We start from the raw sequence: 20,722 nt of genomic DNA, 5'->3' as shown, positions 1-20,722 counted from the left end.
AACTTGAACTGATTTCTTTTCTCTTCTTTTCATTTCTTGTTTTTTTTACTTTTTTATTTATGTGTTTTTTTTCTTATTATTTTTTTATTCTTTTTATTTAATTTTTTTTCCGATTAATTTTGATCGATTTTTCACTTTTTACAAAAAAAAATATAGTTGATTCATTTGTTTTCTTTTTTTTTCTTTTTTCTTTTTTCTTTTTTTACTTATTCTTTAGATTCTTACTATTCTATTTCATATTTCTTTGTTTGTTATGAATTTTCACTATAGTTTTTTTAACATTTGATTTTTCATCATTTTTTAGTTTTTTAATATATTTGTGACATTATTAATATTTCTTAATTATTGAAAACAAATATACAGAATTTTTCTTACTTAAATTATTTTGTTGTTATTTATCATTTTATATTTTTTGAATCTTTATTTGATTTTATTTTTCTAATGGGAATTTTGAATGAATTTTTTTAATTTTTTTTAGTTTTTTAAATTTTTAAATTTTTATTTTTTATTACCCCACTTTTTTTCTTTTTTATTTCAATTTTGTTTTGAAGATTTTGAATTTTTTTGTTCATTTTTGTTTGTTTGTTTTTTTAGTTTTCTTTTATGTGTATTTGTGCTTACCTAAACCTTACAACCGATTTTAATTTCATTATTTTAACTTTCTTTGTTTTACCCTTTTCTCCTCTCTCTTTTTTCAAACTTTTTCCTTTTTTAACTTTCCGTTTGTGCTTTATTTTTTTGTTATTTATTCTCTTTTGTTCTTTTTATTTGTAATTATATATATATATATATATATATATATATATATATATATATATTGACTTTTTATTGATTATTATTATTATTATTGAGATTTTGATTGTTTTAAATAATTTAAGTTTTTCTTTTTTCTTTCTTTTTCTTTTTCTTTTCTTGTATTGAATCAAGTCCACCTTCTTTGTATTTTTTATTTTTTTAGTTTTTTTAGTTATATAATTTTTTACTTTTTAATGATTTTTTAATTATTCTTAATTTTGATTATTATATTTTTCTACTTTCTTATTTTTTCTTTTCTTTTTTTTAACAAAGGTCTTTATAATTTCTCCTTTTCCTTTTTTCACTTTTATTTTTTTTGGAATTTTGATTAATATATTTTTTTGCTTTGACTTTTATTTTTTCTCCCTTTTTTATTTTATTTTTTATGATTCATGATTATATATTTTTTTTTAATTTTTATTTGATTTTTAATTTTTTTTTGGATTTTGATTATTTTTAGTTTTTAAATTTTTTTATTTTCTTTGATATTCTTCTAAGTGTATTTATGCCAAAACTTCCCATCCTTTTTAATATTTTTTTTTTATTTTTCTTTTTCTTCTTTTATGCCCTTTCTTTTTAATTTTATCATTTTTAATTTTTTTATCTATATATTATCCTATTGTTCAATTTCTATTTTAGTTTCAGTGGACCTTGACATTTCATCTATTTTTTGTTTTATTTTTATAGTTTTTTATTTGATGTGGGCCCCACATGGGGTATGCAAGCAAAACAGGCTAGGTGGCTATCCTAAATGACTAGGCTGACACATGTGTGCTATGTGGGATGTGATGCATGAGGGGAGGGTTTGACACCTAGACTCAAGGCTCCAACAAGGCTGCTAGCCTTCAAACCTCCACCCATCGGATAAATGGGCTTCTCAGGTTGGTGGCTGGTTTGGGGGCTTTGGGTGCGACTGCAGGGAGTAGAGTCTATCGCGTCTTGACCATTTACTAACCCCTCTCCTAACAGGACATGGGAAGCTAAAACTAATGCACAATGGTGCGTGCAGAGTGTAAGTGAATATCATAAATAAAGCAATAATAGCTATCTAATGAACAATAAAGAATAAGCAATTATTATTCTAGTAAAAGTAAAATAGCCTAGAAATATGCATATATACAAGAAAAGGCCATCAAGCCAAATGGACCCATGTGGGCCCCACCTATGGTTTGAGAAACTCCCTAGTGGAGTCGCCAGTCCATGGGCGTCGAAAAACCAGCTCACTTGCCACTTGGGCTGGGAATGGAGTCGTCACCCATTAGTTAAGAAATGGGGGTGATGGGACCTCTGAGAATGGCATCAAAATCATTTTACTAAATAATGACTCCAAAATCCAAGGCACTGGTCTAACCAATCCGGGTAAGACTCGGATGGGAGAGGGAGGGGGTTAGGCACCCCTCTCCCGAGTCGATAGATGGGGCCCACATGGTAGCTCAAAAACAAATAGGAATAACTATTATATGGACTAAAGGAATAAAAAAAAAAGAACAAGGAACAAAACATCATAAAAAAATTCATTGCAAGAAGAACTCATTAAGAGATAATAAAGCTATAAAGAAAACAATACAAGAGAAAAGCATAGGATGAACATTATAGAACCAAAAAAAAAAGAAATTAATGATAACCAGTAAGGGAAAAACTGAAAACAGCCTATTCAATTAAAACAAACATGGCTAAAACCTAAGAAACTGACGATTAAGAATAAGAAGAAACAAACTGATTTTACAGAAATCTTTTGTAACAAATGAAGCAAATCTAGACTGGTACTGAGTGTTTCTGGGGCTGAATCAGCCAGGTCTCTCTCCGCCTAGCTGCAGATATAGTAAAACCAATAGGCACATGAGAGCACGAATTAAACCAAACAAATGAATAGAAATGAGCATTGAGCGTTACCTGACTGAAATGTAGCCTGAATTTAGAATGCTGCAAGGGAAGATTTCGGCCCCGAGGTTTCTCTTCAAATGACACAATGAAAATGAGGGAGTACGTATTCTGGCCTGAATTCAATCACTAGAACAGGGATGTTGTGGTTTATCTTCTAGCTTCAAACAAACATGGTGTTTGGTGCTTCCTGATCATGGTGTTTGGTGTGTTCTGCATGAGGTAATTGTTGTGTGATTTATGCATAGTTAATTCAGGCAAGTGTATCTTAGTCAAATGTGCGTATAATGATGAGAAAAGTGTCAATCCTACAGAGACTAGATCACAGTACCAAATCAATTTTAAACTAACCTAAGTTGAACTCGTGAATCAATTAAATGAATAAAAACTAAAAGAATTAATGCAAACCAAGAACTTAATAAAAACTGAATTGATGGATGAATGCAGCTAGGGTTTAGATTTCATTAAATCAAGGTTACATAATTACCTATTTAATCCAACTCAAGACCGAAATTACCCCAAGGTATATTAAAGGTATTTGCATTTGATGGTGGATTTCCCTAAATTAATTAATAAGCTTTCTCAAGTCATATTAATCCTTTATTAATCCAATTCTACTATCAAATTTCTAAGTGGCTGTCAAAAGGAAAAATAAGCATTAATTTCTTTGGAAACCTTTAATCGTAGAAGGGGATTTGACTCACTGAGCTTCCTTGATTCCCACACATGAGCTAATCATCTTTCGATATCATAGTCTATCATGCGATTTTTATTGCCTAGGGGTCTTAATTCATAACAATCCTTTGGTCAGTCATGCATGAATCATCAAATCATTAAAAGATTGGTCAATTCTTTTAAAGCATTAAGCATAGCAATAAAAATTTCTCATGCAAATAATAGAGGTTTTGAATTGAATTAAACAAATACCTATATAATCTAAAGATCAAAATCCATCTAAACCCTAGCTAAGAGAATTTAGCTAGACATCATTAAATTCAGCATACTCAAGAAAATTAAAGGGGAAACACAACAAGAACACATCAAAGAATGAATAGAATAACAAGAAAACTTTAGCCTTTGAAGGTAGAAGACAAGTGCAGCAACTAAGCCTTTCTCCCTCTTGAATTCGGATTCTTCATCTCATTCTCTGGCGTACTGAAATTGTTTCATCTTCTCTTATGATGTGCTGAGACTACTTCCTCTTCTCTTCTCTGCTGAATTCTCTCTAAGGATGTGCCTCTTTGCCTTGATTCTATGGTCCTTTTTATACTGCAGCCTCCCCTCAATTGCTTCTCAATATAGACTACTAATTTAACACAAATTAGGTCTCTTAGTCTTTATCTCAGTTGAATTCCTATCTCTTCTGCACTGTCAACTGCCATACCCGAAACTTGTAGCTCGAATAGCACTAGGTTGACGGCGAAATTAGGTTAAGTGACAAACATAAGAGTTTCAGCCCTATCTCTTATCTTTAATTATCCGTTTGAATCACCTCAATCCGAGTTGTAGACAGAAAGTTATGCCCAAAATACGGGAACTATAACAAAACAGGAAATTTCCCGATTTTTGTGCATACATATCAAATCCGATTTCAATGGATTCTCTCCTTCATGGCTACATCATGGAGCATCATTGCTGCATGGTCCTTCCTCTATGATTATGTTGATCAATTAAATCGAACTCCTCCTTAAAATTGCACAATTAAGCTCCAAATCATCTTGCAAGACAATTTCGTCATAATTAGTGCAATACCATGCTAATTCGAAAAACATTATTACCAAAAATTATCAAGTTAGAGGTATGAAAATAGGTACAAATATAGACTTATTAGTAATCATAGATTATGACAGTTGCACAAATCCTCCCAACTTTTGGGGTTCGCCGGACTCTGGATGAGGTTTGCGAAACAAGTGAGGTCGCGGTTCACTACAGATGAATATGCGATATCCCTCCCAAAAACAGAGGAGAGAGAACTGACTGTGTTGAAGATGATGAAACTCTCTTTGGATTTCACAGAATGAGGAGAGGGGTTAATGAGGGAAGCTGGCACGGAGAGAAACGGGAGAACCCAAGAGTGGAAGAAATCTGAGAGAAGTCGAACTCTGGTCACCGTCTCAGAGATGGGGATGATGAACAGTAAGCTTCAGGGGATTGGAAGAAGAAGAATGTTGCCGCTCAGTTTCGCCGCCACTGCTCTGGTTCGGACGGAAAAGAGCCCAAATCTACCGCTACTACAACCTGCAACGGTGATGACAAGATGTGAACCGAAAGAAGGTGGGGTGAGAGAAAGGAAAGAAAGAAGAAGGGGGAGGAGAAGGAGAAGAAAATAAGAAAGAGAGATCGGTGGAGAGAAACTTCCGTCGATCCGCCACTGTCTCTCAAAGGGTGAGAGAGAGTGAATAGTAGCCGAATATACCTCCTTCTCTGTTTTCCTTCGTTTAGGGTAAATTCAGTTTAAGGTTTGTTTTTATGAGGAGATCGAGGTATTTTAGTAATTTTAGAGGCTTTGGGGGTATTTTTATAATTTTGAAAAAAGGGTCAAACTGGGCTTAAGGAGTTAAACCGGGGTTCTAATTGAATGGCTAAGATTTTGGGTCAAAATTTGAAGGTTGAGATGGGTCTGACTATAGATGGGGTTCTATGTGTGAAGGTCAATGAGATTGACCAAAATGGAATCTTTTTGGATGGAAAGGTTAACGAGGGAAATTTTCGCTGAAATTTTGTAAGGTAGGGTTTTCGGACATTCTGGGTTGATTGGCGGGGTCACTTTAACCCGACTGGGCCCGTATTGGGCAGATCTAGAAAGGATTTGATTCGGTTAATTTAGGGGCTCGAAATGAAATCTTTGTATGATGAAGGGGAAAATAAAGGCAGTTTTGGGTGAAATTTCTCCAGGTGGGGTTTTTGGGTAGTCTGAGATGACTGGTAAAATCAGATTGAGCCAATTGGGCCGGGGCCGATTAGATTTGGAATCCAGTCAATCTAGAGCCTCAAAATAGAATCTTTGTATGATCGAGGGTAAATGAAGGTATTTTGGGATGGAATTTCTCAGGGCAGGGATTTTGTGTAGTCTAAGATGATTGGTAAAATCAGATGGAGCCAACTGGGCCCGGATCGGGCAGACATGGAATCCGGTCAACCTGGAGCCTCAAAATGAAATCTTTGTGTGATCGAGGGTAAATGAATGTGTTTTGGGTTGGAATTTCATATGTAGGGGTTTCTTGGTATTCTGGGGTGATTGAAAAAGTTTGATTGGCTTAGATGTGTTTAGATCAAGTGAATATGGGTTGTGGGTGTGAGAATGGTCGAAACAAAATCTTTGTTTGATGGGCGGGTGAACGAAGGAATCTTGAGTTCAAATTTCATGGATAGGTGTTTTAAGATGGCCCGGGTCTAATGTTTGTTTCTGATTTAATGGTTGAGGTGTAAGTGAGGGTAACGGGGCCATCGGATAGGTACCGGGCAGGTTTAACGGTGGATCTGAGGGCTCTTGGAGTGAAATTTGGGTTTTTTGGGTTTTTGGGTGTTTCAGAGACATCAAAAGTGTCAGATCGGGAGTTGGGGTGAATTGGAGGTTTAAGCGGCAGACCGAGCAAAAATCAGGTGTTGACATCTAGAAAAATAAATTAGTAAAGGGTAAGGTTGAAACTTTAACTTATGTATGATAATGCATTAATGCTGATAAGACTTCATTGTCTTTATTACTAAAAGTCAAGAGTAATGAGGTATTTGCACTTTTTTTTTCTCAAAACTATAGGGGAAACCTTTGTTAGGGTCAAAATACAAAAGGTGGTATATAGAATTATTTTAAGAGGATTTTTTTATAATTTTACCTAGAAATAATACAAAAATAATAATAAGTTAATAAAATTTAATAATTTCTTTTAAAAATTAATAAAAATTAGCATAAAGAGACAAAAAATAATACAAATTTATCTAGAATAGGAAATTTGTCGCTCTTACTAAAACATTGTGATTGGAAAAACTAGACATAACCCTAAAAATTTATACTTAGATTGAACTTAGATGGACACCACTTAACATAGAAACAACAAACAACAGAAGCAAAAACAACAAACAACCAAACTAAACTAAACAAAATTAAAACCAGAAACTATCTCCAATGAAGCGGCGTCAAAAAGATTTAGAGGACATAAAGAGCTGGACTTGAAAGATTGATAGAGACTAAGCTTTGCTGCAGCATGAGCTACACCATTTGAATTTCTTGGATAGAACTGGAACCTAAAGTTTTTTGAAATGGCTAAGGCTTCGATGCCCCTGCAACAAAATAAAATCTTTGGATCTATGCAGTCCTCTTGACCGGTTAAAGATTTAACAAGATTCACACAATCAAATTCAAACAAAATATTAAACTTTACCAACTGATCTACAAATTTAACCACTTCAAAAAGAGCTTTTGCTTCGGCTACTAACGGGCTAGAGGCTTTATAAGGACCGAAACCAACACCCTTGCATATACCCCTATGATCTCTCAAAATAAAGCCAAAGGAGGCTTGACCTATAGGAAGAAAACCAGCATCCACATTCATTTTTAACTCCCCATGGATCGGAGGGACCCAGAAAATATTTTCAAAATCTGGATTAGCTTTAGAAGAGTTTTTCGATTTCTGCTACCAAAGATGAAATCTCTCCACTATTGACATGTAAATAGAAGAAATAATAACCATGGGGTTTAATTTTTAATTATCAAAACAAAAGCAGCTTCTATCTTTTCAGATACCCCGAAGAACAATGGAAATATTTGTTAACAAGTCCATTCGTGAACCTTTTAACAGACAACTAAGATTCATAAACCAGTCCTTAAATGATGGAAATGGGTTATAGATTCAGGGTTAATGCCACACCCTGACCCCAACCAATTGTTATAGAGGTCTAAGTCAGTCAAACCTCTTTAACGCATGTTACTTTTCATAGTTAACCCATTGATACTACAGCTCCACAAGAAGTGTCTTAATTTTGGTTCAATTAGTAGTTTCCAAATCTATTTCCAGTAGGCTTTGGAGGAGCCCAATTCATCAAGAGGAGTAGACCTTTCATCCTACAGATTCTTGGCAATGAAGTAGGCAGGTTTTATAGAGAAGATTCCATTCTTATTTCCAACCCACACTAATTTGTCCTCCCACAAATTGGTTGGGAGGTCAACCTCCAATATTTTGGCAACAACTAGGGAAAAAAGGAGAAAATGTTCTCACTATTCCAACTCCTACTCTCATGATTAATTAAATAAGCCAACACCAAATTTGTAGACTCCTCTTGCCTAGGTCTCATTAATTTGAATCCTTCCAATCCTGGGATCTATGGGTCATCCTATATTCTAACCTCAGCCCCAATGCCAATCTTCTAGCAAATGCCCTTCTCCAAAACCTTTATGCCTTCCAAGATACTTCTCCACCCCCAAGAAGGTCTACTTCTAAGATTTTCATGGAGAAAAGCAGTGTTTGGATAGTATTTAGCCTTTAGGACTCTTGTCTAGAAACTCTTAGAATCAAAGCAAAATCTCCATGCTATTTTTGCTAGCAAGGCCCAATTGAAGGAGCTAGGGTCTCAAAACCCCAAACCCCCATCAAATTTATTCTTACACACTTGGCTCCAATTAACCAACCTAACCCTCCTCTTGTCCTCACTATCACCTCATCAAAACTTCTTTTGATTGCTTTCAATGGACTTATAAATTTTCTTTGGTAAGAGAAAACAAGACATATAATAAGCTAGCATTGTTGTGATGACTAACTTTAGCATAACCTCCTGTCCATCCTGTGACAGAAGGAAACCCCTCCATCAATGGGATCTATTATCCACCCTGTCATCTAGGTAATTAAAGGTCTACAGTTTTTTGCTACCAACAAGAGGATGGGCTCCCAGATAAATAAAGGGATTGTCAACTTTTTTGATATTCAAACAGTTTGAGACTAATTTTTTCAATTTTGGGTGTAAATTTTGACTGAAAAAGACTTTATATTGTTGATAGTTCACCTGTTGGCTTGAGGCTCTTTCAAAGAGAGAGATGGCCTCCAACAAGGCACTTGCTTCTTTGAGGTTTGACCTAGAGAAAAATATAGTTGTCATCTACAAAAAAACATATGAGAAATTTTTTAGGCCAACTTACAAACTTTAATTCTGGATACCTCATTATCGTTAACTTTATTTTTGAGGATAGAGGAGAAAACTTCAAAGCACAATAAGGACATATAGGGAGAAAGGGGATCTTCTTGTGCAAGGCCTCACTGGAGATGGAATTTCTTTGTCAGGTTCCCACAAATCAAAATTTGGTAAGAGATTGTGGAGACACATTCCATTACCCAAGAAACCCAAATTCTTCCAAACCCCATATTTTCCATTGTTAATTTTAGAAAATCCCACTCTATTATATCATAAGCCTTACTCATGTTCAACTTGACAACCATGAAACCACTTCTTGCCTTAGTGTGAGTCATGTAATGCATGCCTTCATGGGCTATGAGGATATTATCTGATATGACCCTTCCTGGAATAAAAGCACTTTTATTTTCTAAAATGACTTCATTCAACACATTGGCTAAAATTTTTGCCATTACTTTTTAAGTTGTATTACACAAGCTAATAGGTCTCAAATGGGAAGCATTTTTGGCATTAGGACTATAAAGGTAGAATTTAAGTTTTTATTGAGATTACATGTATTAAAGAAATATTCATTTCCTCTTTGACAAATCCTCCTTATTCACATCCCAGAAAGTTTGGAAAAAGAAATTAGGAAAGCCATTTGGACCTGGGGCTTACTTGGGAGCCATTTGGAAGAGGGCTTCCTTTATCTCTTCTTCAGTGATACATTTTTACAACTCTTCATTTTTTTTCCTCATTAATAAGTAGCTTAAGTCCTTGTAAACTCAAAATCAATATCTGAGGGTAGGGAAGAAACAAAAATCTTCTAGAACCAGACCTTCCTTCCATTCCACCCTTAAGCTTTAGGATCTGTTCTTTGATTTCCTTATGAAAAAATATTGTATTTCTATCCCCATACTTCAACCAATTCACCCTAAATATTTGGGCCTAGAGAATTTCCTCTAACTTAAGCCACATATCCATCTTCTTTTCCAAATTCAGCACCTTCTGATTGTTATAATTTGAACCCCTTTTTGCTTGTTTTGTAGTTAGTTGCCCTCTTGTTTTTTTCAATCCCCTGCTAAACATTCCTAGAATCATGTTTGTCTCATTTCTTCAGGGTTTTACATAGTTTAGCACACTTCTTAGTAATTGAGCTATTGACTTGGTTTAGCTATTTATCTATCCATGCCTCCTTTATAACTTTCTTACATTTTTCATGGATCAACCACATTTCTTCATGCAGGAAACTATGGATCCCACATTGAGAGTATTTGTGTGACACCCTGAGATGTACTTAGATTTAATTGATTAGGATCAACTTTCCTAGTAGGATAAGAATAAGTTTTATTCTATCTTATCTAGGACTAGTTATTCTATCTTATTTAGGATTAGTTATAAAATCTTATCTAGGATTAGTTTTATTTTAATCGTATCTTTTTATTGCCATGTAAGCATTAAACTTCTTTACAATTAGAAAACCATGTATATAAATTAAGGAGTGGGGCGGCTGTTTTAAGCACTCCAACCATTCTCTTCTTTCAAAGCTTCTCCCATGAGTGCTTCTTTTCTATCTCTCTTCTTCTCTTCTTCTCCTTTTCTCCTTCTCTTTTATTTTTTGTTCAAAACTAAAGAGTCTCTGTAGTCTTGTACGACTACTTGGTATCAGAGCCAAATTTAGGGCTTCTCAGGTAAGTTTGATCCAGCCGACCACATGAGAACCACCTAGAGATGGAAGAATAGAGAAAGCTCCCTTCAGCTGATTCTTGGAGGTTATCTATAGCAAGAGAAGAGGATCAAGTCATTTCTTGATCAAGACTAGAGGTGGTGATCAAAGTTTCAAAAGAATTCTGGTTCAAGATCATTTCCACTATTCAAGACTGAAGTTGATTATCAAGATCAGAGTTTCTTAGATTTTTTGGTAAGTTTTCAAGCCTTACCAGAAATCGGCAACAAGGGTCTCTTGATATAAAAGGTACAGTTAAGAAAAAAACCCTTCCTTTCTGCATTTTTTAGGGTTTAAGAAAAAACCTTCAAGTTTTAGGGTTGTTATTGCTTCAGGGAGGTAATTAGATTTGTCTCCTCTCCCTTTATTTTTCTTTGCTCTTTGGAAGATTCAGTAGTTCCTTTTAACAGGACTGATACGGTTCAGTCTCAATAGGCCAACTGTCACAAAATTAGGGTTTTTGAATCAGAACCCTCCTGTTATCTGCTACAGACCCAGTAGGCCGAATGGTACAGTAATTAGGAAGCATTCTAATGAAGTTTGAAAGCCAAGGGGAGGGTGTTTTTAGGGCTGGTTCAGGCAGCATGGTTGAAAACACCTTCCAGATTACTACTCTAAAGTTTGATGGTTCAAACTACTTAGAGTGGGCCCAATCAGCCATTATGGCCATTGGAGAAAGAGGAAAGCTGAACTATTTGTTGGGCGATGTGAAGGAACCAACCAAGGAGGATCTCACTTATGCTAAGTGGATTCAGGAAAATTATTTGGTGATGATATGGTAGTGCAACTCTATGCAGCCACACATCAGCCAAAATTACTTATGGGCAAAAACAACTAAAGAAATTTGAGATGCAGTTTAAGAAACCTACTCTTAGCCCCTTAATGTTGATAGGGCTTATGAGCTGAAATGTGAAGTCAAAAATCTCAAACAAGGAGAGAAACATGTCTTTGTTTATTTCTCAACCCTAAAATCCCTGTGGCATGAGATTGACTACCTTGAGACAATTGAATGGGAGAGTCAAAAGGTTGCACAAACTTACAGAAAACAGATTGAAACTAACAGAGTATTTGAGTTCTTGGTTGGTCTAAATTCTAAATATGATATTGTAAGACAACAACTATTGACAAGAGAAAGTGCGACTCTATCTCAAGGCTATTCCCTAGTGCATAGTGAAGAGACTAGGAGAAAGGTCATGTTACAGCAGCAGCCTTTTGAATTTGCCTTGGCAGCAGTTAAACCCAAGCTAGGGGGAGATAAGGAAAGGAATATAAAGAAAGAGGCTAAAAAGAACCTAGTTTGTGAACATTGCAAGAAACCTAAACACACCAAAGACACCTGTTGGAAGTTGCATCCACATCTAGTTCTAGCAAAACTTGGAAACAAAATGGGTAATGCCAATATGGCTGTCAACACTGATAGTGCAGCTTCAATGGCTTCAAGAGGTACCACTCTTGATACCCTAGCTGCAGTCCGAACTACTCTGACACAATTAGAAAGTGAAGTCAGTAATTCAGTATCATCTCCTCAGCCATTATCAGTTCCTTCAACCTCATCTTTTGCTCAATCAGGTAATCGGGCCTCAGCTTATCATGCTTCAGCTCCAAGTAATACAGAACATTCTTGGATAATAGATTCAGGAGCATCTGATCATATGACTAACTTGCCTTTACTATTCTCTACCTATCATTTATCTTTTGTTAAAGACAAAGTGTCCATTGCTGATGGATCTCTTGTTCCTGTTTTTGGCAAAGGAGACATCAAGTTGTCTGATGCAATTTCCCTATCCTCTGTCCTACATGTTCCCAAGCTTAATACTAACTTGCTCTCAATTAGTAGCATTACAAAAGGGCAGAATTGTTCAATAACCTTTTTTTTCCTGATTGATGTGTTTTTCAGGATCTGGAAACAATGAAGGTGATTGGGACTGGCCGTGAGACAAATGGAATCTACCTACTTAGAGGAATTGCTCATCAGGAAGATAGTGAAACTAAGAAATCCTTTGTTTCTTAGTTTGTTGATTAGGTGATGCTTTGGTATAATAGATTGGGCCATTTATCCTTTTAGGCTTTGAAAAGTTTGTTTCTTAGTATATTTGAATCTGTCCAGATGACTAGTTTGAAATGTGAAAGTTGTGAACTTGCAAAACATTGCAGGACTACCAATTCATTAAATAATAACAGAAGCAATATTCCTTTTGAAATTGTGCATACTGATGTTTGGGGACCCTATCATACCGCTGCCATGGGGGGTACAGGTATTTCTTATTATTTGTTGATGATTACACTTGATTTTCTTGGGTTTACCTTATGCGTTCTCGAGATGAGGTTCCAACATTAACTCAGATCTTTCATTAAATGATTTTAACCCAATATGGGGTCAAAATTAAAATTTTTAGATCAGATAATGCAAAAGAATATTTTGCAAACCCATTAGCCTCCTACATGCTTGATCATGCGATTATCCATCAGAGTACCTACCCTTATACATCACAGCAGAATGAGGTTGCTGAAAGAAAGAATAGACACATATTGGAGGTAGCCAGAGGCATTATGTTTACCTCAAATGTGCCTATACGTTTCTAGGGGGATGCTGTTTCTTACAGTTGTTTATCTCATCAATCGAATTCCCTTACGGGTTCTTGACATGAAAACTCCATTTACCCTTTTATACCCTGATAAAGAATTATTTACCATTCCCCTCAAAACCTTTGGGTGCACTTGTTTCGTTCAAATCCTAGGCCCTCATCGTTCCAAATTTGATCCCAAGGCCTCCAATTGTATTTTCCTTGGTTATGCCCAAACTCAAAAGGGATATTGTTGTTATGAACCGATTTCTGGAAAAAGATTTGTCTCAATAGATGTCACCTTCTTTGGGGATAAACCCTATTATCCAGGGTTTCTCTTTAGGGGGAGAATAGTGAAGCCGGGAGTAGCTCATCGGAAGTTCCTTTTCTAATCCCATTAAGTGAAGAAGGATGTAATGGGGAAGGATGTCAAAGGTGCAAGGATGTGAAAGTCTATCACAAACAATGGAGACAGGTCAATTTTGGACATCAACAATGCAGGCCAGTCCCAATCCCCACTACAGATCTAGATCCCAGTACCACAGTAGCCCCAGTTCCTTTTACAGATCTAGATCCCAGTGCCACAGTAGCCCCATGTTCCTTCTACAGATCTAGATCCAGGTACCATAGATACTACAGATGGGAGACATTCAACCATGGAGCCTTAACCTTCATTCAGTGATCTTGATCTCCCCATAGCAGTCCGTAAAGGCAAACGCCGTTGCACCACAACTCACTGCATTTCTCAATTCCTATCCTATGATCATTTGTCTCCCTCCTACAAGTATTTTCTTGCATCCATTGTTGATATTCCCATTTCCAGAACAATACAAGAAACATTGGAAGTACTAGAATGGAAAGATGTAATAAAAGTAGAAATGAATGCCCTCATCAGAAACAATACCTGGGAGATAGTTAATCAACCTAAAGGAAAGAAACCAGTTGGATATAGATGGGTATTCACTGTGAAACATAATGTTGATGGTTCTGTTGAAAGGTATAAGGCCCGATTAGTTGCAAAATGATTTACTCAGACATATGGTATTGACTACTTAGAAACTTTTGCACCAGTAGCAAAGATGACCACTATCAGAGTATTATTATCTATTGCAGCTAGTTACTCTTGGCCGTTGTATCAGATGGATGTTAAAAATGCCTTTTTCAATGGAGACTTGCAGGAAGAAGTTTACATGCACTTGCCTCCAGGATTTTATGGTACGAAGACAGGAAATGTTTGTCGGTTGAACAAAGCTCTATATGGACTAAAACAGTCCCCCGACCTAGTAGAACACTGGACTCCTTGGTTATATAAGCTATCAGAACATTTAGTATTCTAAACCAAATATCCATTGTGTTCATTTGAACCTCCGAAATCAGTGCCTCGTCAGTATGTGCTTTGAGAAGAAGGGGCTAATCTTTAATCGTTCAGGGCTCCTCCCTTATAACATTCCTTCGTCCTTCTCCCTCGAAAAAGATATCCAAAGCAGGTCATCGTTCGATCTTTCGATCTTCATATTACCCTTTATCCACCACCACATATTTTTGATTTGGTCCATCACTCTAGTGACATTTAGAGGCTTATAAGATAAAACCTTTGCTTAGAGGCCAGCTTTTCCATTAGAGCTTCACGTTAAAATCTTCATTGTTTCCCATGTGTTCTCCTCCCCTCTCATTTCCATAGCTTTTGCCTTTCAGAAAGGCCTACCGTTAGACACCAGGAAAAGTCTTAAGTTCCAAAACTCAAGCACTCTCTTTCCCTTAACTCTAAGCTCACCCCCTTTCAATTTTGCTTATGAAAAGCTAATTTAACATGACTCTATTGACACATGAAAAACCAATATCTAGGGCTGGCAATTTTAACTTGAAACTAACCCACCTATACTCATTAGGGGTGTTCAAATTTGGTTGATAAACCGAAAACCGAACTGTACTAAACCGAATAAGCTAATTCAGTTCAATTAATTCGACTATCGGTTTGGTTCGGTTTAGTATTTTTTTTTTAAATTGGTTTCGGTTTCAGTTCGTTTTGATTGGAATTTTCAATCGAGCGAACTGAAAACCAAATTAATATTGTTATTTAGTTAAGTATATTAAACATTAATGTTTTTATTTAATACTTTATGCTAATTAATTATTATATTTTCCAATGAACAATTAATAATAATTAATTAAAACCTAGACTCATTATTAATTGTTTATTAGTCATTAATTTTTCATTAATCATTAATTACTTTTGAAAATAGCCAATTCATTAATTTCAGCCTATTTTAGCTTTTTATTAATAATAGTTAATAATTAGTTAAATTAAAATTATTGGGTTTTGGGGCCATTTTAACTTTTCATTAATAACACTTATTAAATGCTTGCCTTTTATGTGGAACCTAGGTCCAACCAAACCAAAAACCAAATTGAATTCAATTAGGGTCAGTTCGGTTCTAAAATATAATTTGATTTGATTTGATTAAGGGAAATGGTAAAACTGAATAATCAGTTAGGTCCTCGATTGGAACTGAACCAAACCGAACCAAATGATTGTACACCCCTAATACTCACCCATTCTAATAGGAGTTCGGATCTCCTGTCCACCAGAACTTTGCCCATGTTTATCGCAGCCACACAGGTAGGCGTGGGCAGGAGATCCGGAATCTTCCAGTGGCTCATATGGGTCAAATGATCCATTAGGGTCAGGGTGGATTGTGTGAGGGTGGACGAGAGGCCAGAGCCTAGAGGGTCGGTCCAGACTCGAGAGAGAACACCGCAAGCCAGAACAGAGAACAGAGATCTCTCTTTTTTTTCTCAGTTCTCTGTTCTACCATTGAAGCTGTTAGGGTCGAAAGCTATTAGGGCTTGGAATCTGTTCCACCATTGAAGATTAAGTCATAAATCTCTTCTCTCAGTTCTCTGTTCCACCGGTCACTATATCGAGGGCAGGGTTGAAGGCTCTTAGGGTTTCAACGCCGCTGTTTCGCCATTGAAGTTGTTAGGCTCGAAGTTTTTTCTTAGTTCTCTCTGTTCCGCCATTGAAGCAAGTTTATTCTCTTAACTTTAATGCATCTGTTTCTCGCCGTGCCACTGTTTTCATCGCCGCTGTTTCTCAGAGTTCTCAAGTCGGGTATAGATCGGAGCTTTGGATAGGTAATTCTTTTGACATTGTTCGTCTTCTTTAATCTCATAGTTGTTATATAGTGATCGGCATACTGAAGTAGAAAGTCAAAATGGAGTAATCTTCTTTAATCTCAAACCGCTGTTTCTTAGTGTACGGTTTCTAGTTTCTACCTAGCATTTGATTTCAGATTGAAGAACATAAAATTTCTATTTATATTCACTTAACTTAGACATTGTGACTGAGTATTGATCTGTAATCATCCTGTTCTGTCAATGATTTGTAATCATCCTGTTCTGTTACATATCAACTCAAATCTGTTGCTTTTGTTTATAAAGAGGAAGGAAAAAATATCATGGTGTTCAAAGATTATGTAACACTGACAAATTTTTTTTGATGAATGGTAACACTGACAAATTTTAGAATGCTACTATGAAAAAAGTATGTAATCATTGTAAGAGCTACAAAGATTGTTAGAACTGAATGTGAAGATTGGTGATAGTTGTGAGTACCAGTACCACCCCATTTCCCCTTTTCAAAGATTCCTTTCCTAGAGTCCAGAACATTTCTCAGACTCAGCCTGTCATCAACAGTTGTGCTAGTAATGACACTCTACAACAATTTGTCTTTATTATTTGGATGGGTGTGCTAGAGAATATGGTAGCTAAAATACATTTATGTTTTTCTTTTGATAAGTAATAAAATACATTTGTGTTGCCCCTATGGTTACATCATATAATGCCTTCATATTGCACTCTCCTAATTCTGGTTTAATCAAGAAATCTCTTAAGCAAGGTGGGAATTCTTTGTCAAGTTTTGTTGCTCAATGGGAATGTTGGCCTGGACATTCAGATAGCACTTGACTATGGAACTGTCAAGGATGGCTCAGAAGTCCTCCTTGTTGGACCACAGTTTTATTTGCTGCACATAGCATCACACCAATATGATGAAGCAATCTCATAAACAAAATGGTGTTGTTACGGATGTATCTGAGACATGCCTTTTATTTGATTTTGCAACTTCAATTGTTACTAACAATTGAAATATAGACATTTGAGTGAAGATCAAACTCCTTTGAATCTCCTTAATGTTGCAAAAATTTCTGAATGAATGATTATGCTCTTCGTTGGTATGATAGAAGAAGAGAATTATGGGTTGTAGAAGCTTCAACCAGAGGAAAAGAGCCTTGGTGACTCAAAGATAGTGATTGAATCGAAGCTATAGCTGGGAGATGGAGAAGAGAAGTTGACATCGGAGCTAAGGAGTTCTACTTTGAAGAAGGCAAAAACAAAGGTAAGTGGACTTTAAAGATCAGAGAAGAAAAAAGGGCCACAATTTTTGTAGTTGCGGACGGCTTTCGCCCTGAAAAAACTGGGCTGGAAGAATGCAATGAGCATAGATGGGAGAAGTTTTGAAGCAGAGATGAGAAGAAACATGAAAGGTTGGTTTGTAGTGATCATGGAAAGATTCAGTGATAATAGAAAACAGATGTTGTGTGTGCCAGAGGGTAGAAAGAGGATAGGGTGGAGATTGTTTTCAGGCTTATTATTGAATATGGAAGAAAGACAAAGACCAAAGCAATGCATTGGCACAGAGGATGGTGATAAGCATAATCACAAGTAGAACATGAAGGAAGGGAAAACAGAAAAAGGAGTTCCACAAGCCATAGCATGCAGTGATACCAGAAGTCGAAGGTTGTCTTTTGGTACAGATAAAGGAGCCTGGGAGAAGAATGTGATCTTAACTTTAGGCAAAAAATCACAGACTGGGGAAGAATAGCGGAGATGGTTGCAGAGAGATTTAATTTTAAAAGATTCTGTGAACATTAAACCCTTTGACGATTTGAAGGCTGTTTTAGGTGGAATTAGAAAAGAAGTTGTATTTAACATTACTGAATCAGTGGAATCTCCTGACAGTAGGGTAAAGGTGGAGAACTAGTATTTGTCTTGTAATCAGATTCTTACCTCTGAAGAAAATATTGAGCTTCAATTTGTGGGACTTCCGTTTAATCTCTGGAGGGAGGAGTTCCTTGAAAAATTGGTTCAAACTATAGGTGGTGTTCTGGTTACTTATAATCTGCAAGACCTTCATGCTGCGAGAGCTAGAATCAAGGGCCTAAAACCTGAAGAAATTCCTAGATGCTTGAACCTTTTCACTGATGGCCTTTGGCTGAAGGTCTGGGTTCTATTGGAAGTTGAAACGTCTCTTTAGTTGAAATTTTCTAAGGTTGAAGATGACGATTGCTTTGAAGGATGGATCACACGTGGAAACCAAGGGTCGAAAGCTGGTGGACAATCTCAGAAGGATACCAAATAGGCTCACGTGGGTCAGACAGAAAGGCGTTGGATAATAAAGAATTTAATTCAAAATTACTTCAAATTGGTGAGTGAGGTTCAGGCGAAAAAACTTATGCGGAGGCTATTAAGGGTGGTGCCATGTCACCTAAAAGAATGGGCGATTGCTTTGAAGGATGGATCACACGTGGAAACCAAGGGTCGAAAGCTGGTGGACAATCTCAGAAGGATACCAAATAGGCTCACGTGGGTCAGACAGAAAGGCGTTGGATAATAAAGAATTTAATTCAAAATTACTTCAAATTGGTGAGTGAGGTTCAGGCGAAAAAACTTATGCGGAGGCTATTAAGGGTGGTGCCATGTCACCTAAAAGAATGGGCCCACAAGATGCTTTTAAGATAAGTCAGAGATGGACTGGACCAGATCGAGAGGCTGAGCCGTTCTTAGGATTTGGTTGGGTTAGCAGAAGCTAGCCAGGTGATATCTTAGACAATCACGTGACTCAAGTGGTGAGGCTTTCGATTGACTCAACAAGTGGAGACTTATCTATTCATCCATTACAAGAGAAGTTCCCTGTCGTTTCAGAGCAAGTGGGTCTATGGGAACCGCTTCGAGAGCTCAAGAAAGTCAATAAGGAGTGTGGAGCACGATGGCCATTGTCTAACTCAGATCAGAATAGTCAGATGAAGCTTCCGCTGAGCTCAATAGGAACCTCGAATGAAGTTAACAGTTTCAACTTCACTGTGCAGAAAGGCTTGAAAGATTTTCAGATCAGGAAAAAGAAAGTCGATTAGAGAAAGGTCTTAGGGCTTAATAGACCAAACTTCAAAAGAAGAGGAAAAGCAAGTAGTGTTTCGAATGAGGCTATAGAAAGAAAGGGAGAAAGGTGGATCTGGGTGTTGCAAGGTTTGACAAAGACAACAAGAAGAGGATCGTTGGTGAATCAGGTGTGTACCTAGACGAGAATCCTTGTTCTTTTGCATCTGGTGTTTCTGGACACTATTCCCAGGATAGTAGTTGTCTCGATGAGATCTGCACTTCCTCGGAAGAGAGTGCCTTTGTTGATTCAGAGAGGCTGGAAAGGGGGGGAGAAGGGAGATGGGAAAGGAAGTAATAGCACAGGAATTGAGTTGGAATATGAAGATAAGACTGAAGGAAAGAAAGTGTTAGATGATGATATGTCCATTGAAGGTTAGGCTGAAGGTTGTTTTGAGGATGGTTTGCATTTTGAGGAAGTAAAGGCAGGGAGGTTGGGTGTGGACTTGGGTTGAAAGAGCAAACGTGAAGAGGAGGAGAAGGAACAGAAGAATGGGATAAGTAGCAAGAAATCGTGTAACTTGTGAAATCATGATGTAGTGCATGTGGCAAAGGTCTTTTCAAAAGTAAAACTCGGCCCGGCAGGGGCTGGACCTACAAAAAGATTCAAATGGGTGTACAGGAGGAAAAAAACATGAGGCAATGAGGCAACGAGTACAGAACACGGGGGCAACGATGCAAGATTAGTCATCTGTTCCCCTTCCAATAAGGGGACAATAGGAAAATTATGTGAGTGGGATGGAATCTGGCTTTGGTCCAACCGGGTTGCAACAAAATAATGAGGGTGCTGATGGAGGTTCAGGTGGGGTGTCTCTCTAGAAATTAGTGGATAGAGAGGTCTTGGTTGGGAAAAGCCTGGGTCTGTGTTTCTGGGGTGGTGAGGAGTTTGCTAGAAGGGTATTTGAGGAGTTTGAAAGAAGAAAAAAAGTAGAGAAATTGAAAAATGAAATCCTTAGGGAAGGAAGAAAGGAATGGGATGAAGATGACTCTCACCAGGAGGATATTTTCACGGATGAAGATTGAAGTTCTGGTGGTTTGCAGAGAGGGGCTTTTCTTTTGGTTTAATTGTCGGGCGGGTGGTCTGTGTATTCACGGAAGTTCATCATTGGGTCTTTTCCTTTGTCCTTTCCTCGGATTTAATTGGGTATATCTTTCCTTGTAAGCTGTGGGGTTTTTCGATTTTATGGTCTCTCAGAGGGTGTTCTTTACTGGTGTTATCTTATCACCTTACTGTTGTACCTCCTTCCTTTTTATTTTAATATTTTTTTCTTGATTCTTCAAAAAAGAAAAATTAGATTGAAAATTTTCAGTGATAAACATTACATTGGGAACATGAACACTTAGAGTCTTGCTTTGTTGACTTGACTTCAAAAATTTACTAACTGAATAAATGTTAATCAAGAAAATAATAATACTTTGGGGAAATTGATTCACAGAGCAGATT

The 20,722-nt window shown here is 36.7% G+C and overlaps 1 protein-coding gene across 1 annotated transcript in view; it reads left to right on the top strand.

Annotated features, from left to right (window-relative positions):
- Positions 1-15,752: 15,752 nt before the first annotated feature.
- Positions 15,753-20,722, top strand: part of LOC104588562 (uncharacterized) — a 61,896-nt gene continuing 56,926 nt past the window's right edge. Inside the window, exon 1 of the mRNA XM_010246543.3 lies at positions 15,753-16,200. The gene's annotated coding sequence lies outside the window, so the exon portion shown is untranslated. The remainder of the gene's footprint in view (positions 16,201-20,722) is intronic.

Source organism: Nelumbo nucifera, chromosome 5 (assembly GCF_055504915.1).
Source record: "Nelumbo nucifera cultivar China Antique chromosome 5, China Antique-T2T, whole genome shotgun sequence".
Classification (NCBI taxonomy): Eukaryota; Viridiplantae; Streptophyta; class Magnoliopsida; order Proteales; family Nelumbonaceae; genus Nelumbo; species Nelumbo nucifera.
The sequence above is the reverse complement of the archived record's forward strand: the minus strand, read 5'-3'. Positions and strand labels throughout refer to the sequence as shown.